This window comes from Pempheris klunzingeri, chromosome 18 (genome assembly GCF_042242105.1).
Source record: "Pempheris klunzingeri isolate RE-2024b chromosome 18, fPemKlu1.hap1, whole genome shotgun sequence".
Lineage (NCBI taxonomy): Eukaryota > Metazoa > Chordata > Actinopteri > Acropomatiformes > Pempheridae > Pempheris > Pempheris klunzingeri.
In genome coordinates this window covers 4,903,997-4,920,184 of record NC_092029.1, presented here as the reverse complement: position 1 = coordinate 4,920,184, position 16,188 = coordinate 4,903,997, and the positions used below count along the sequence as shown (strand labels likewise).

General features: G+C 41.5%; 1 pseudogene; it reads right to left on the bottom strand.

Annotated features, from left to right (window-relative positions):
- Positions 1 to 11,259: 11,259 nt before the first annotated feature.
- On the bottom strand, positions 11,260 to 14,891 carry LOC139218017 (protein FAM177A1-like; annotated as a pseudogene).
- Between the last annotated feature and the right edge of the window lie 1,297 nt (positions 14,892 to 16,188).

Here is a 16,188-nt window from a genome sequence, read left to right as displayed (position 1 = left end):
GGGTAGTGGGTGAGATCAATAGCTATTTTAGACAGCCGGCTTGCTCTCAAATACTTCCTCTTGTTCCTGAATATAACCACAAAGCTGCCCTGTAGGATGGATGGATTAAATTAGAGTCTATAACTGGAAAGGCCTGTTATGTGCATAATATGAAATTGGCCTGCGTGCACAGACATAAAATGAACACAGTTGGATCGAACTTGACCTGAAAAATCCAAATGGGGGCTTCAAACAACAAAAAAACTTTAACTTCACATTCTCTTGAGTAAGTCTTCCGCTTGAGGAAGTAAACACGTCTCACTCGCTGTGCCACAGGGCAGCAGGAAACCCAAAACCTCTTCTTCTTTTTCGAAAAACTGTCTGTCTTTTGAGCCCTTGCAGAGTGTGTCTCAGTGCTCCCCGGCAGACGTATTCAGACAGGCCTTAACTATCAGGTTCTGCTGGTGAGCTTTGTCAGCCGTGGCTCATACCCAGCTCACTGTATCATCCTCTACAGTCAATCATGCCTCATGCCGAGCTATCTCATTATGTGTGCCTTTAATGCCCATCACTTGATAGCAGTGTGCAAACCAGACATGCAAGGTTTTACTCACGCACTGACAGCTAGTGCAACTTTACTCCAGGCCCTCAGGCTCTGAAGCCATATTCTTCACTTTGTTGAACACGAAAACAAAATGCAGCTCCAATGGATAAGGCAAAAAACACCCAAAAAAGCTATTCATTTATTTGCTACAATTTCATTTAGTCTTATCCTGTTCCTGTAAAGAAGGTGAGGCTGACGTTAGAGCCTGCAAGAAAAATGTTAGTGAGCTTTAGGGTTGCTGGCAGGCAGATTTGTTAGGCTAGCTGCCCCCATGTTTCCAGTTTTAATGCTTGTGTAAATTGGCTATTCTTTCCTTTAAGGGGCTAATTTTGAGAAATTATCAGCACCAATAAAACACAAAGCATCTAGATGAACGCGACACTTCTTCTCAGCCAGATTAACGTAACATCACGCAACTGGAAATTAAAGAGACTTTCCAGGTATAGGGGGGTGGCTGATACAAAACCTGGGAAACCCATCTATAGAGTAATTTTGCAGTAGTGGCCCCGGTGGCCTCAGTAATAACAGGGTGAAGTCAGTAATCTCCTGATGGCTTGAGAAGAGAGGAAACACCCTGCTGCATTGTAGCAATGCCAACTGTACTGTGCAGCAGTGGCCAAACCAACTGTGCTTTGGACCATGACATACATGATGATGAAAGAGATACACCAAACCAATATGTGACCAACAAGGCAAATAATACTGTAGCATTATTAAATATGGGGCAATCCTGGAGCAAGAGCTTAATAGACACGCTTGTGGCGCACTCGGAGCGAGACTGTGAACGATCCAAGTCACCAAAAAGCATGACTCATTCTCTGCACACAACTGTACGCCTATAAAAATCCCCCCTTTCACACACTTATGCATTCATTAATTGAGTGTCCGCGTTGTCCGCAAATGGAAAATATGCTGTCATAGATCTTATTTGGTTATTTTAGATAGTCAAACAGGATTAGAAATAAATAACCTACATTCAGTGGTCAAGTCCCCTCAGGGAATGCTGGGGGAATTTGGAATGAAAAAGCCTTTCCTAAAATTTGAACAACTGATGTGACTGTGTGTTGGATAGTTAGTCATGTTGCTGTTTCGTATTCTGGTAAAACATAGATCCTATTTAGAGATGGGATCCAAAGCAGCGATGGACAATATCTTACTTTATTTACCATTTTTAGCACCTAACGCATGTTGTTTCTCTTAAATCCGTTCCTCCTCCTCCTGTCTGCTCTGCCTGTCATTTCATGCTCCCCCACATTCCCAAAGTGAACTGCATCCAGGAATCTAGCAGGGATATAAGCTTACATGCAATATCCTCAGTCTAGGAAAATTTATTGCTAGCTTGAGGGTTCGCTGGATCTTCAAAACTGTTCAACTTTCATTTCAGCAGTGCGATGTTATGAAAGATGCAGGAATGTGCTCACAGAGGACTGCTAGAGTGGAATTTTTGCTGGGAATTTCCCACTAGTGTGTGTTTGCACATGCGCATGCGGCCTAGGTGGAGCGCCTGTTGTCTGCGGGTGAGCATAAACAAGTGACTCAGGTGCTCGTCTCCCTTTGAGGAGGTAACTAACAAGCGTATGCCAGGTGAGGGAGGTCCTGAAGATGCTTCTTGTTTGTGTGTGAGAGCTATTTCAGACCAGTCATGAATCATTCAGGTTCCCTGTTTGGGAAGACATGCTGTAACTCCAGATATAACGACACACTGCTCAGACATGCATGCTTACTCATTCACACCTCTTTTCTAAACTTCATTTGGAGGTAGTGTCACGAAGGGGCTATGTGCATATCAAAATAAAACTGCACATATATGGTGAAAAAGTGGTCTATTTGGAGATGTAGTTTGAGGATCTGAAAGTAAAGCTTTAACAATGTGCTAACCCTGCAGAGGTGGCCGACTACTGCTGACCTCCAGTAGCACTGTTACTTAGAGGCTGCATCTCTCCCTCCTGAAATCCCCCAAACTTTCCCTCCGCCAAATCTCTCTTCCCGGCCGCCAAGATAATGGTGTTTCCAGGCCTCCCATGATACACCCTCTGCCCGTGGATCTGCCGCAGCTGGTGAACTGGCTGCCCGGTGAATAGTAGTCTACACCGGCCATGTGTTCTACCTAATTGCTTTTCCAGGGCAGAGCAGAGGGCAGTGTTATAAAGACAAGACACGGAGGGCTCGGATGATGGAAGAGGGGGGGCGTGCAGGGAAGCTGTCTGGGCCAGATGTGTGCAGTAGCAGTCGACCAGGCGCACATCTGCAATCGTTTGAACTTACTGGGGGAATTCCTCTCTCAATGCGTGCATCCATATACTTTGTCCCGCTGAATCCCCAACTCGGGACAATGAGTTGCTTGACTGCCTCCCTCTGTTCTTCCTCTCATGTTCCCCTCTGTGTGTCATGAACTGTTTTCCCCACAGACAGACAAACAGGCTGGCCTGGTAGTGGCTGCTAAAGGCGTGGGATCCTTTGTGTTGAGGAAATTTAAAGGGAAGATAAAAGCCAAATCTTTCTGTAAATATACAGTACAGCGTGTGAGGCACAGACATAACAAGCACTTAGCTATGAGGCTGTATTTGGTATCGTGGGCTTTGAATGCACCTCACCACACACGTTCTCATTGTGACAAGGGGAAGATGCAACGATTTCAGCCACAAGTGCTTTATCAAAGTGGCGAGCAGGAGACAGGCTTTATCTCACCTTAAAAAAACACAAGATCAAAAAAACAAAACTGTAAATAGCAATTTCATTTTAACTGTGCTGGTAAGTGGGTTAAATTTAACAAAGGGCTAAAAATATCTGTTGTTTTGCTGCTGCGTGGGTTGGCCAGGGCACAACAAAAGCTGGAGTTTCCTCTTCTCCAGGATGTGGATTTCCTTGTATTAGCATCTCAAAATTCAGGACAAGATGTTCTGATTGACACTGATCTGATGCACTGCCATGCTCCATCTCCTCTGGGACACTCTGTTCTTCCTGGGGTGGTGGAGTTTTAGGATATGAAACTCTGAGAGCATCACGTACCGACCGGTCCTGCATTGTCCTTGTTGTGAAATCATGTTCTGTCCTGTGTGTTTATACAGGCGATGTCTTCCCATTGTGTCTTTGACATGGACTGTCATGTGACATTACCGCTCCCCCCTGAAGACTCACATACGCACAGTTTACTTGACCTGTGCTTCTGTTAGTCGTTTTTGCAGGTTGCAGGTGACTGGGCACACCCATGGTTGTCATATTCAGTAGATAACATGAAGTGAAATATAGAAATGCTATTTGAAACACAGTCGTCAGTCAGAACTGAGACAACTGCTTTCTTTGGCGTGTAGATACCTGATAGAAAGCTACACTATGAATACCAGTGTTCTTGTTCTCCTTTCAAGATTAGTAAAACTGCTGAACTATGGAAATGAAAACATCTCCAGTTTGAGATGTGTTTCTGCGCTGTGCCTCCTGTATTAGTTGAAGTTCATTTTATATGTATCTATTCATACACTTCTTCTTCTTTTGATTGTTTCATCCAATCCTGTATGTTTGTACATAACTTTGTGTAGATTGTGTAGATGAATTAATCATTAATGTAATTCAATTATGAAGCACTTTACCATACGAGCACAAGACAATGGAAAACTTTGTTTTACCCTTTTGGAAAGTTACTAAGCTGCACCTAACTAACTTACCTGTACTGGTGACTGACTCTTGATTTTATCAAGATATCAAGTCATTTATTTATCATTTTCCAACAGAGGGTTGAACAACACAGTGCAAGTTGTAGTCCCTTCATGCTGCACTTACATAGTACATACATACATACACATAACTGAATTTAAAATAGAGATAAAATAACAAATACACTATAATTAACCATAGATACAGTTATTCATACACTACATACAAATACACTGTTGCCCATAAAGTTGGAATAAAATGTTTTTTACCTCTTCTCATGAAATGATTGTGACAATGTGATTTATTCTTGATAAATAAAGTGTATATCTTCTCAACTTTATTGATCAAACTCTTCCAAACATATCACAGTGAAACTTAAACCATAATTAACCTTTGCAAACGGTGCATTCAGGCTTTAACAACACTGGGGATATTGAACAATTATTCCAACTTTATGGGCAACAGTGTACATAATATGTACATCCAGGAAATAATTATATGGTGCATTTTTTAAAAATTTGAGTGTAAGGGGATGTAGACAGCAGCAACAAGATGAAGAAGAAGATAATATGGCTGACACATTAACATCAAAAATGGAAAATAGTAATTTGCTTAGGGTCACTGTACTTTACATATTGTGTTCCATTCTTTTCAATCATGTCAATGTTTAGTTACCACATGCAACTCTTGATTAGACTGGACTGTGTAGATTTTATGATATTACATTCTAGCATATTCAAAAAATAAGATTTTCCAAAGGGCGATGCAATAATGACACCAGGCACTGCACAAAGCAAATTCAGATAACGTAAAACTTGGTGCCGATGACCGTCAAAAGAGGTTTCCCTTTGTCCTCCCTGTCTGTTATCAACAATTGTGTTCTTGATGTCTGTGAATGATTAAAATAAGCTTCACAAGGTGCAGTACACAGAGGAGTCCCTATTCTGTTTATTTTTGTCACAGACAACAGACAGCCACAAGCTGAGCTATTTGTCGTTGACCCAGCTGACATATTTACTGCTTCCTTGTTTCAAACTCTGTTTACACTGCTCGCTGGATGTCAGATCTTAGCACAAGAGTGACGGACACCAGAGGGCTGCTCCTTACAGAGGAAAGTACCTAAAGTATACATGTGGACCGACCTCAGTGTCCAGAGCCCAACGCTCCACCCATGCAGGCGCATTATTCTGCAGAGGATGTTTCACTACCGTTCTGCTCTGACCAACAGTTACATAAGCCATTCTGAAGAAGGGCGCAGGCCTCCACCCTGCACAACAAAACACCCACTGACCGGTCAGGTTTTCTCACACAAGTCAAAAGGCCAAAATAATCAGACTCACTTCTGGCCCTGCCCCAGATGGAAATAAGTTTTATTGTGATAAAGTTTAACTGATAAAAGTACGTAAAAACATGCAAAATTAATGCTCTGGTGTTTGAGATAGACATGTATATCATATAAAATCAGGTCAGTTCATCACTGGGACTTTTCACAAACTGCTAACATCCATCAGTCATGACTGGTGTCCAGATGAGAGTTGAGATCAAGGACACACTGGCTGATGGTTGACAGGAGTATGAGTCATAATGCCAATCAGAGAGAGGACTGATAAGGATGAGCTATTGTCAGGTGCTTCTACTGACTGAGGAACTGAACTGACTCATACACATTCCTTTCACCTTGTGGACATGCCTTTCAACAAGGCAATTTTCACATTTTCTGCAGATCTGTGCTTCTACTTAATGATAACATACTTAAATTCAATTAACATACATCTATTGCAGAGACAGTTTCATGTTCATTTCATTTGATTTTTAAACATGTTTTAGCAGGAAAACCATCTCCAGCTGTGGGCTTAACTCTGTGTAAAAACTACTTCTGGTTTTTAAGCAAACACAGAGCAACAGATATTAGACTTCATATATAAGGGCAATGATAAAAAAAAAGTGAATACTTAATTAAAAGTATACAGCAAAAACATAAAATGAATAGATTGCACAGAATTTGAAGAGCTGAAATTGTTTTTGAAAGGATCAGTTCATGGTTTAAGTTGTCATGTAGGGAGCATTTCACCGAGTTATAAAATATCTGAAATGTTTAACTACAATGGAGGTGTGGTTGGCTAAAACTTTGAGGTGATGTAGACAGGTGATGTGTGGTGCAATTAAAATGACATTTTCTTCTGCTTTGCAGTCACAGTGGAGAATACGTGTTGTGCAACCTTGCAAAGTGCACATATGAGCTTGAGGCAGAGTTAGCTGGTGGCAGGTTATTTCAAGTCCTAAAACCTCCATTTCAACTGAATTTAATTCAGAATTTTGTTTTTTAAAAACAAAAAGCAGGTCAATCAATGCATGAGCAGCTGGTCCAGTACAGGTCACATTATCTAAGCATTGCTGCCATTGTAGCAGCCACCTGTAGCAGCAAACTCGAAGCTGAGACAGTAGGCAGCCAATGCCAGGGACTTTCCACAACCCCATGTGTATATGTGTGCGTACATGTGCGTGGGCGTGCTAAGTACTTCTTTGACAGTCAAGTGCACGTTTGTTTCTGCATTTGGGTGTGTGCATGTGTGTTTGGGTGTGTAAAGGGCACTGTGTGCGCAGTATGTGAGCTTGGTGTCAACTGCAACAAGTGTGTGAGAAGACATGCAGAGGAGCTTTTGCAGTAATGTAACTGAGATCATAATTATATAGGCATATAGGATGTGTGTGTGTGTGTGTGTGTGTGTGTGTTTGGGGGAAAATAAAAGGAGAAGATGGTGAGAATTCATATTCCTAGAAGTTGGCACTGTGTGACGTGCAATATGATTTTGATGCAACACAGGAGATGTATGAGGTGCATGAGGAGATATATGAGCATTTTCACAACTCTGAGAATATCACACTGTCACCATGCAGCAAGCAAACTGAAAAAAAGGAATGTGTTGCTCCACAGCAAAGCACTCCACTAACCACCATCTGACATATTCTGCTCCACTTTACCCCCAAAGGGATATGGTAATAAAACAGCGTCTTATCGCTGAAATGCCAATGCCTGTCATTCCAGAGTGACAGTGTCGGCCCTGCAGTCCTTGTCTCGATGTCAACGGGCTCTCTGTGTTTTTAAACTGTCGCCCACGGAGGAAGCATAGACTAAGGGGGTGAGACAGGAGACCAAGCAGTGCTGGAAATCCCCTTCCCTCAGCAGGCCTGCCTCGTCTTAGACACACAGGGCCCCGCTGAGGCCCACATCAAAGGGGCTGCTGCTGTTCTCATCATCCTCCCTCCTTCTGTTTTTCTATATGTCTCACTGCCCGTCTGTGTCTTTACCCCCTCACCTCTGTCTCTGTTTCCATTGATATGCATGTAGCTTTTACCACAGAGGAGCAGCTGTAACGATATTTTAAAAAGTGTCTTGAGGAATTAAGGTTGTAGCGGTGTACCAAGCCACTAACCTGCCTTGACATCTATGAGCCAGGTACTAGTGTGTTCTGCAGAGCGTCTCGCATCTTCAGCACAAACTGTACCCATGCAAAGTGTTGGTAACAGCAATTTGTGAGTGACTAAACTACATGAGCGCCCTAATTAACAGCAGAGTGGATTTCTCAGCACATATGGCTGTCAGGTGCGGCGTAAGACATTTTTAGGACATGTGGTTACTCATGTACCCACTTTGAGTAAATCAGAAGTGAAAATGCTGGCTAAACTTGTCTCCCCAGAACACTAAACACCTCCTGTCCCCACCCCCACCACTCACAGCCCACAAAAATGTCAGGTATGTTTGAAGCAGCACACAACTCGAGGCCGGCACATGGACACACAGGCGGGGGATTGGCACATGAAAAACTTTGGGACGGACCCTTTAGCATGCAGACACACAAGCTCGGGTGACTATTTGTGCATGCACACACACAGCCATGGCTGCACCAGTAAACACTAAGTCACAAGGAATGGTATTGTGAGTTCTCAACTCTGGATTTTCCCTCTTAATCACTGATTGCCTGATGACTGCTGCGTGTCTCATGTCTGCCAGAAGGAAGCTGGACACAGAGATAAAGTCAGTTTCCTCTGTGCTGCACCGCTGCACAGACCAACAACGGCCACTCAGTCAAGCCTGCCTGTCCAAAACTAAACAGAAAAAAGACCAGCATGCATTTCACTATATATAATCATTCATCTAACATTATTTCACTGTTTTTATCAGCATTTTTTTCATCATGATGTGCTTTACTTCCACACTACCAGTGATGCTGTCAGAGCAAGTCTTTATACTTTTCCCAAGATCGTTAACAAACTTTCTTCAAATTGAGTTTATTTACATACAGGGTCTGAACTTGAATAATGTTTCTGGCCTGCAGTAACCCCAGTTTGTCTCTCCTGTTAAATCCAGTACTACCCTCTAGTGGACTATCTAGAAACAGCACGATTATGCTCAGCAATGAACTGACTCAGGAGAGGAACAAAAAAGAAGTAAAAGAACAAAGAGTACATAATGACTAGATAAGCTAATGAAAATAAAAAATTCTGCCTGCACAGCATAAACAGTAAAGTGAGATCACTATGTTGGCACTGTATGGGTACTTTTGGGCCACAGCTCACTCACTAGCCGTGCTTCAACTTTCACATACCTACTAATTACAAAGTTAATAATGCTTCCAGCCCTTTTCTCGTTGTAAATTATTAATCATGCATATTTATACGGTCTATTGGATGTGGGTGCAGCCAATTCTTCTTGGGCTGACTCAGCTGAAGTCAACATAAAACAGCTGCTAAGTTTTAGTTCAGATTTGGTTCATGATACAAAGGCAAGTCCTTTGGGTGCCAGTTTACAGGACGGCTTAAAAAGGACAAAATAACAAAGTTCAAGTGTGTAACTGTAGAGGTTAAAGAGGCCACTGGAGTCATGAACAGCCACAGTGCAAGAACAGTCAGTTTTGACATATGTGCCTCCATGGTGCTGGATACTACTGGCAGGCTACGGCCATTAACCCTTGTGTATTTCAACTCTTTGCTTAAATTATCACGTCGTATTTTTAGATTGCTTGTGTGTGTCTGACTTGTTTATGTGTAACTGTGTTTGAAAACTTGCCTCCCACCTCGAGGGGCAAAGTATTCGCTCCAACGAAATCCCATAAGTGTTAACTGATACCTTCAATATATCTGACTTTTAGGTATGTACATAATTGACTTGAAAGCATATAAGTGCCTGATAAAGATAAAAACAGCCAGGAGCTGTTTGAAGGATCCAATAAGTCTTTTTGAATTACAGTGTGTTTGGAAGAAAACAGGCTTGGCCTCACTGTGAGGTTCACACCCCAGTTGATACTCAAAGCAGCTACTAACAAAAATATTTATCTGCAATATCTAAGATTGCAAGCCTGATTAGAAATTCTGGCTTGATTTTGTGCTTCTGAATAATGTATAGCGTCATGATGAATTAGCGGCAGTGTTTCTTGACTGCGTACTCTGCAGAGCAGGCTGTCAGTGGGTGGTATTGTCTGTCAGTCTGGACGAAGCGTGAGGCTGCCTTGTGTGGCCTGGCTGTGGCATGGATTGACTTCACTATGTGACTATTGGAGATGAGCTGTCTCATCATGGCACCACCATAATGACGTGGTGCAACATGTGAGCAGCCACCAAATTGAGCATCATCCACCGATCAGGCTTGGCTTTCATATTTCGTTTGTCAGTTTGCGCAGTCTGAAAGACACTAAGTGTGTATAATTTCCAAGACTGTCTGAATGATCGATAGCGGAGGCTTTCGTAATTATACATTATGTATAAAAGGGAAACTTAGCATTCCTATCAATGCCAAGAATTTCCATCATATCCCAATTATTCTGTAAATAACCACTAAAATAACTGAGAAAACTGATTTATTATGTGCTTTTCTGTCAAGAACAAATTTTTGTAGAAATATCACAAACATCAGTGAAACCAGTTTGGACACAAGTGGAGTTTTTGTCTCGAAGAAAATGAGAAAAAAATGATTTTGGGACTCGACAACAAGCTAATTCACGTGTCTGGTATAGTAATCAGGAACAAGCACAAAACCTCACATAAACAATGAACAGTTAATCCATTTCTGGGCTTTTTACATTTCATTCTTGATGGAAAAAAAAGATATGGCAAGTTACTTGGTGAGCTTTAGAGGTGCTGGTAGGTTGATACCATTACCGTCGGTTGGAGCTTGGCTCGCTGCTTCCCTGTGTCAAGTTGCCAGGCTAAGCTAATCAGCTTCTGATTGTTGCTTCATATTGATCGCACACAATTTTCTTACCAACTCTAAGCAAGAAAATGACTAGGCGCATTTGCCAAAAATTCCTTTAAAACTTTAAAACTGAAAAGCACAAAACTTCTTTCAAGCATGTTTTTGAATCAACAATATTTTTTAAAGCAGAAATCCGGACAGTTTGATTTGTTTGGAAACATTCTGAAATGATCTTATAGTTTTCACACATTTTTTGTTTGTTTTAAGAAAGAAAGACTTAGAATCACACAAATTATATTTTTGTGCAAAGCTTTTACAAAACGAATGTGATTTAATTTGTCATATCTTAGATATCTTAGTGATTCTAATATACTATCCCAACCACTAACCTACCAGCTATTCCTTTGCATGTTGTCCAGTTTTGGCCCTGAGTATGGCATGTCTGACTGTTGCCTGTAAGGGCGTGACCGCTGTGGAGGTCGTTCCGGACCACAGAAACCCACTCTGACCTAAGAATGGACACATTGTGCAGCGAGTGGACGGGGTCTCTGACCTCAGAGCAGTCTGCGTACAGAACAACACAAGCTCTTTGTTGCAAGTGACAAAGACAATCCCTCACATCACTCTCACTGTAGCACCACTATGAGTCTTTCAGCGAGCAGACAAAACAGCACAGCTGCCAACATTGACTTAGAAAAATAATAGATTTTCCATTTTGAAATGTTGATAAAATTGAACTTGAAATAATATTTTGACAAAGAGGCAAATATAAAAGTCAGACAATAACTATGATTTTATTTTCATAACAGTTCATTACAGTGTTACTTAGTAAATCAATAGAAAAAATGCTCAAATTAAGTGCTTTGTCAGTTCAGTAAAATAAATACATAAATATCAAAAATCGTACTAAAAACAGTTAAAAATGTAAGTTTGCATGTCTTATACAGACTTAGTGTAACAATGCTCCCTGCCAGTATCAAAGGCTGACACGCCACATCCACTATGCTTATGTTCATAGCAGATAAGGCAGATAACAAGAGCAACACAGAACAGCTAAACCCGTTTTCATTGTTTTTTTTAGTCTCGTGGTCCACAGATAATTTGATAACCAAGGCTAAATCTGCTCAGTGCTTCCACACAGACATTGAGTGCAATACAGGCTTAGTAAGCATCAATACAAAAACACAGACAGCAGCAAATTAACAGGTTAGGGAGTGTTAAAATGGCCAGCTCTTTGGTGCAGCCAGGTGTATCAAGAATGCACCGGTTTGACCAGATCTGGACAAAACCGCTGTTGTACGTGCAGAAAATATTTGAAAAAGCTGAGTGAACTCGCCGAATCTAAGGCTTCAAATACTTAAAATCATCTTCAAATATATGTTTCGTCCAGATCTGTCACTGACTTGGCTGTATTGGTGATTTAGGCACAGTGTCCGGTCCATCAGAGGCACAGGGGAGCAACATTTAACCTTCACTCCTTAACGTTCAAATGTGGGAGGCTGCTGTAGCAACTGATAATGCAACAGCTGCTGGATAATGTGGTAACTGACACACATGGAAAGCTGTTCATCTAAGAGAGTTAACAAGTGTGGATTAAGAGATCAATTAGTGCATCGTGTCACATTTCCTCACTCATGTTGTCATTTTTCATAACACACTTCTTGTTTTTTTTCTCCATTATCCAGCAGTTACTTTATCAGATGCTACACTGTTGCAAAGGTACACTTAGTAGTCAGAGGGGTCGCTCCTCCTCTACTGTCCTCGCCAAACAACCACAATACAGCAGCACTGCCCATCTGAAGCTGTGTCCAACGCAAACCAAACGGTGCTTGGTGAAACAAGACGGTGTTCCTTCTTTAACAAACAAACAGACAATAAAGCGCAAACGTCCATTTCTCTGGGGATGGTTAGGTTGCCGTGACAATCACAGGGACTCTGATGGTGCTCGACGGGGCCTGATTTTCATCCTCGACCTGATAGGTCACGTCAGGCTGAACGCCGGCCTCTTCCGGCTGGCCTGTCATGGTGATCGGCTCGTCCTCATCTTCCTGAGGCTGCAGCTGGTCGAAGGACCGTTCGGCTTCTTCTGACAGACGGGTTTCCTCTTTCTCTTCCTCCCTCTGACGCACAGACACCACAGGGAACTAAATTAGTCGGTAAACCAATACAAAATCAAAAGAACATACATCCAGGACCTCAGTGCGACATACCTCTTTCTTCATCCTGTAGTACTCATCTATAGCGTACTGATATTTGGCTGATGTTATCCCGAAGAGCGAGGCCATCCTCTCCCCCAGGTAGTCACAGGCTGGAAAGAATAAAAAGAGAAACGGAGTCTACAGACAGTAGAATACATCAAATAACCTTTAACTAAGATGCAGCACCCTGTTTGGTGGTAATCACAGACTACAATTCTAATTCCCATTATGAAATATTTCTGTGAATTAAAAAAAAGCCATTTAATCATTGACATACTTTACATAGTATTACTCCATCCCTCTGCTAACCACATAAATGCTGGCTTTAATGTTTGCAGCAATACTCAAATTTCATCTGAATTTAGGAATCCAAAATATCCACAGGTCTGCAGATTCAGTGGCATTTTATATATATTTAAGTTTTAGCTATTTTTAACCTAACCTGTGTAAACATTTTCAAAAACCTCAGGTCCTGTATCACAAAGCAAGTCTGACATAGTCTGACTGTGAGCTAATCGTCCTCCCTGAGCTGAACAATGGTGATCAACTGAACTGAACTTGACTTTTGGAAGCAGTCACAGCCCGAATAATGATGAAATGATCAACATGATCAGTAGTCTAACACGAGAATGTAAAATGAATGGATTAACCATTAATGGCAAATCAGATAATTCATTTTATTACATGGCTTTGTTGAATACTTGACTGTGATTGGTCAAATAAGGCATTCAACAGTCTATCATTTCTGTATAGCAGACCGCTGCTATGGCTGCTGATCTGATAGCAGAAGCAATAGAATAATTTCTGAATCAATGAAATAATTTTTAAGTCAGTATTTTGCAAGTGTTGATGTCTTGAGTACAAAGACCCCTCCTCTTTGTGTCTGGGTCCTGCATCATCCTGTCGGGATTCACAGACCTGATTCACTTACATGTTACATGACAAATAACCCTAATAAAATATAACCCAATGAGTCATACTCTTATAAAACAGTTTAAAGTAAACTGCAAAAACAGACAGGACGAGCACTGAGGTAAAGAAATCTGACTATGTTGCATTTACAATGTACTGAGCTATTAATCAATATGCAGCTATGATCACTAATCATTAGACTGTTAGTGTGTTGAAACCACGAGTGTGTAAGAAATGTTTCCTCTATCTCTATAAAATGATCATGGTGGACAAAATGGTGCTTCATATTACTAGTAATTTTGTCCAGTGTCAAAAAACACTCATTTTACAGTGAGCTGATTGGTCAGTAGCTCTGATCTGATCAGCTGAAGTTAACCTGCTCCAGAGCAGGTTGTAAATGATGTAAATGGACGTACCTGAGATGGTGGACGTGGCAGCTCTCCACATGTGAAACCAGAAGTATGGGCCCCAGGTCAGCTTTGACTGCAACACACAAATGTTCATTCAAGAGGACACTTTTAAATTGGAACAGGACTAAATTTGTCTCCTAATGCCCCTGATAGAGTAATTTACATAGAACATAAATTTCTCGTCCCGCTCCAAACACATTGCCCTTCCTCCATCATTTCCCATGCCCTCATTTAGTACCCACACATGGATTCCCCCATGCCCCTGCCGTTCCTCACCCTCACCGCATCGCCTGGGGAGGACAGCAGGTCTTTCCTCTCTGGCTCCTTCTCCTCTCCCTCCTCCTCGTCAGTGCTGTACTCCTCCATGGTCTCCCCGCTGGAGAAATGGATGATCCTGCGAGGGACCTTCTCCCTCCGCTGCTCCTGCTGCTCCTGCTGCTCTTCTCTCTTGTCCAGCTCCCCCAGCTCCACACTCTCAAAGTCCTTACCCGGGTTTGGGCTCTGAGTGTGGGGAGCACAAAGAAGCAAACATACAGCCAGTGTGTGTTATTATTATGGTTGTTTTTATAAGACAATCAGTTAGTCAGTGCAAGGCTTGGGTGACTTCACATCAAATAAAAAACAAATATTTCCCTTTCTAGTGTCACATCATGACCAACCACACCGACATGACACAGCTGACAAGTGACAACAACCTACGTGCACTGGGCGACATCATCAGCCACATCCAGTAAACAAAACATCGACGGGAAAATGTGGTAATTAAAAAAACACAAAGCTGTTCACCGACCTGCTCCACATCCATGGCCTGTCCTATCGACACATTGACGTTAGTGAGATACAGCGATATATCGGCCATTGTCGCCGTCTTCTTTGTACCTCTGGATGCTTCAACGCCCACAACAACGCCTCTCCTCCGCACGGCCGGACCCGGAAGTGCCGTGCATCCCTCCGCACGGTAACGTTCGTAGAGGCGCACTGAAATAATGTAAACAGTGAATGGAGTCTTGTGGCAGATGAAGCTAAGTTTGTATGATACAGCTGCTATTTGTGTCTTATTTTAAACCTTATTAAAATACATACATTTTATTTCCACAAAAAAAAAAATCATTTTAGTATTCCACAAAAAACAATAATACTGGTAACTAGAAAATTTGCAATTCCTGAAGAAATTGCAGTGTGAATGCTGCCTGCTGAATAGCTGACGTCACACTGCACTGCTGCCTTTTGTAACTGTAATTCATGATTTAAGCTTCCCTGATATGAATGTATGTTCTTTTCTTTCCATGGCCACATCACTGCGACGAGCACCATTTTTCCTATGTTTCGATGTATAAATGGTGAGTGTGAGTGACACACGTTGGGCGTGAGAGCGAGATAAAGACAAAACTTTCAGACGATTTTAATGCTCCTCTGCGCTCTGGCGATGACGTCACCCATAAAATATGAGAAGGGAAAACGACATAAAACTAAAACTGATATTGTCAATATTGTAAAATCCGTAAAAGATATCAATAAGATGAATTATGTGGTAACATAACAGGTGACCTGTTTAAAAGTTGAATGAAGTCTCTAGCTGAAAGTATGAGGAAGCTATAACCTTTCAAAGTGGAGGAAGTTGAGGATGATTTGAACATTCAGCCCATAGACTTCAATGTTAAATGCAAGTTGAAAAAAGCTGAATATTTTCAAAAATTTAAAAAGGTTGAAATGTTTAAATGTAGTCACAGTTGAATGTCCTCAACGAGCTGAACATTTTGATGTTTGAATGGTTTCTGTAGCACAAAGTATGAAGCAGTTGTTAAGTGCCAAAAAACGTACGTAAGAAGAAAATGTGTGAATAATAAAGAGGATAAGAACAGTGTGAACGCTTTTCAGCAGCAACACTTCAGACCTGAAGTCCACCCAAAATATGAAATAATATATAATACAAAAAAACAACACAACACAAAAACAAATGAAACAAAACAGGGTCAGTAAGGACATTTGAACACATCGGTTGGGGTGCAGGTATATCTATGTCTATGTCTATATGCTTTAGTCCAAGTTAAAACATGGCGTATCTCCAGGATATAACAAGTTGTTTCAACCTTGCCGTTACTTTAAAGGTGTTTTTTTCAGAATCAAATGCAGAAGCAAGTATTTTTTCTCTGTAGCTTGAAGACGTCACTTTCACCATTTTTCTTTTCTTTCTTTTTAACTGATAACTTGATAAAGCAAGTTCAGTCAATCTGACAACATTTA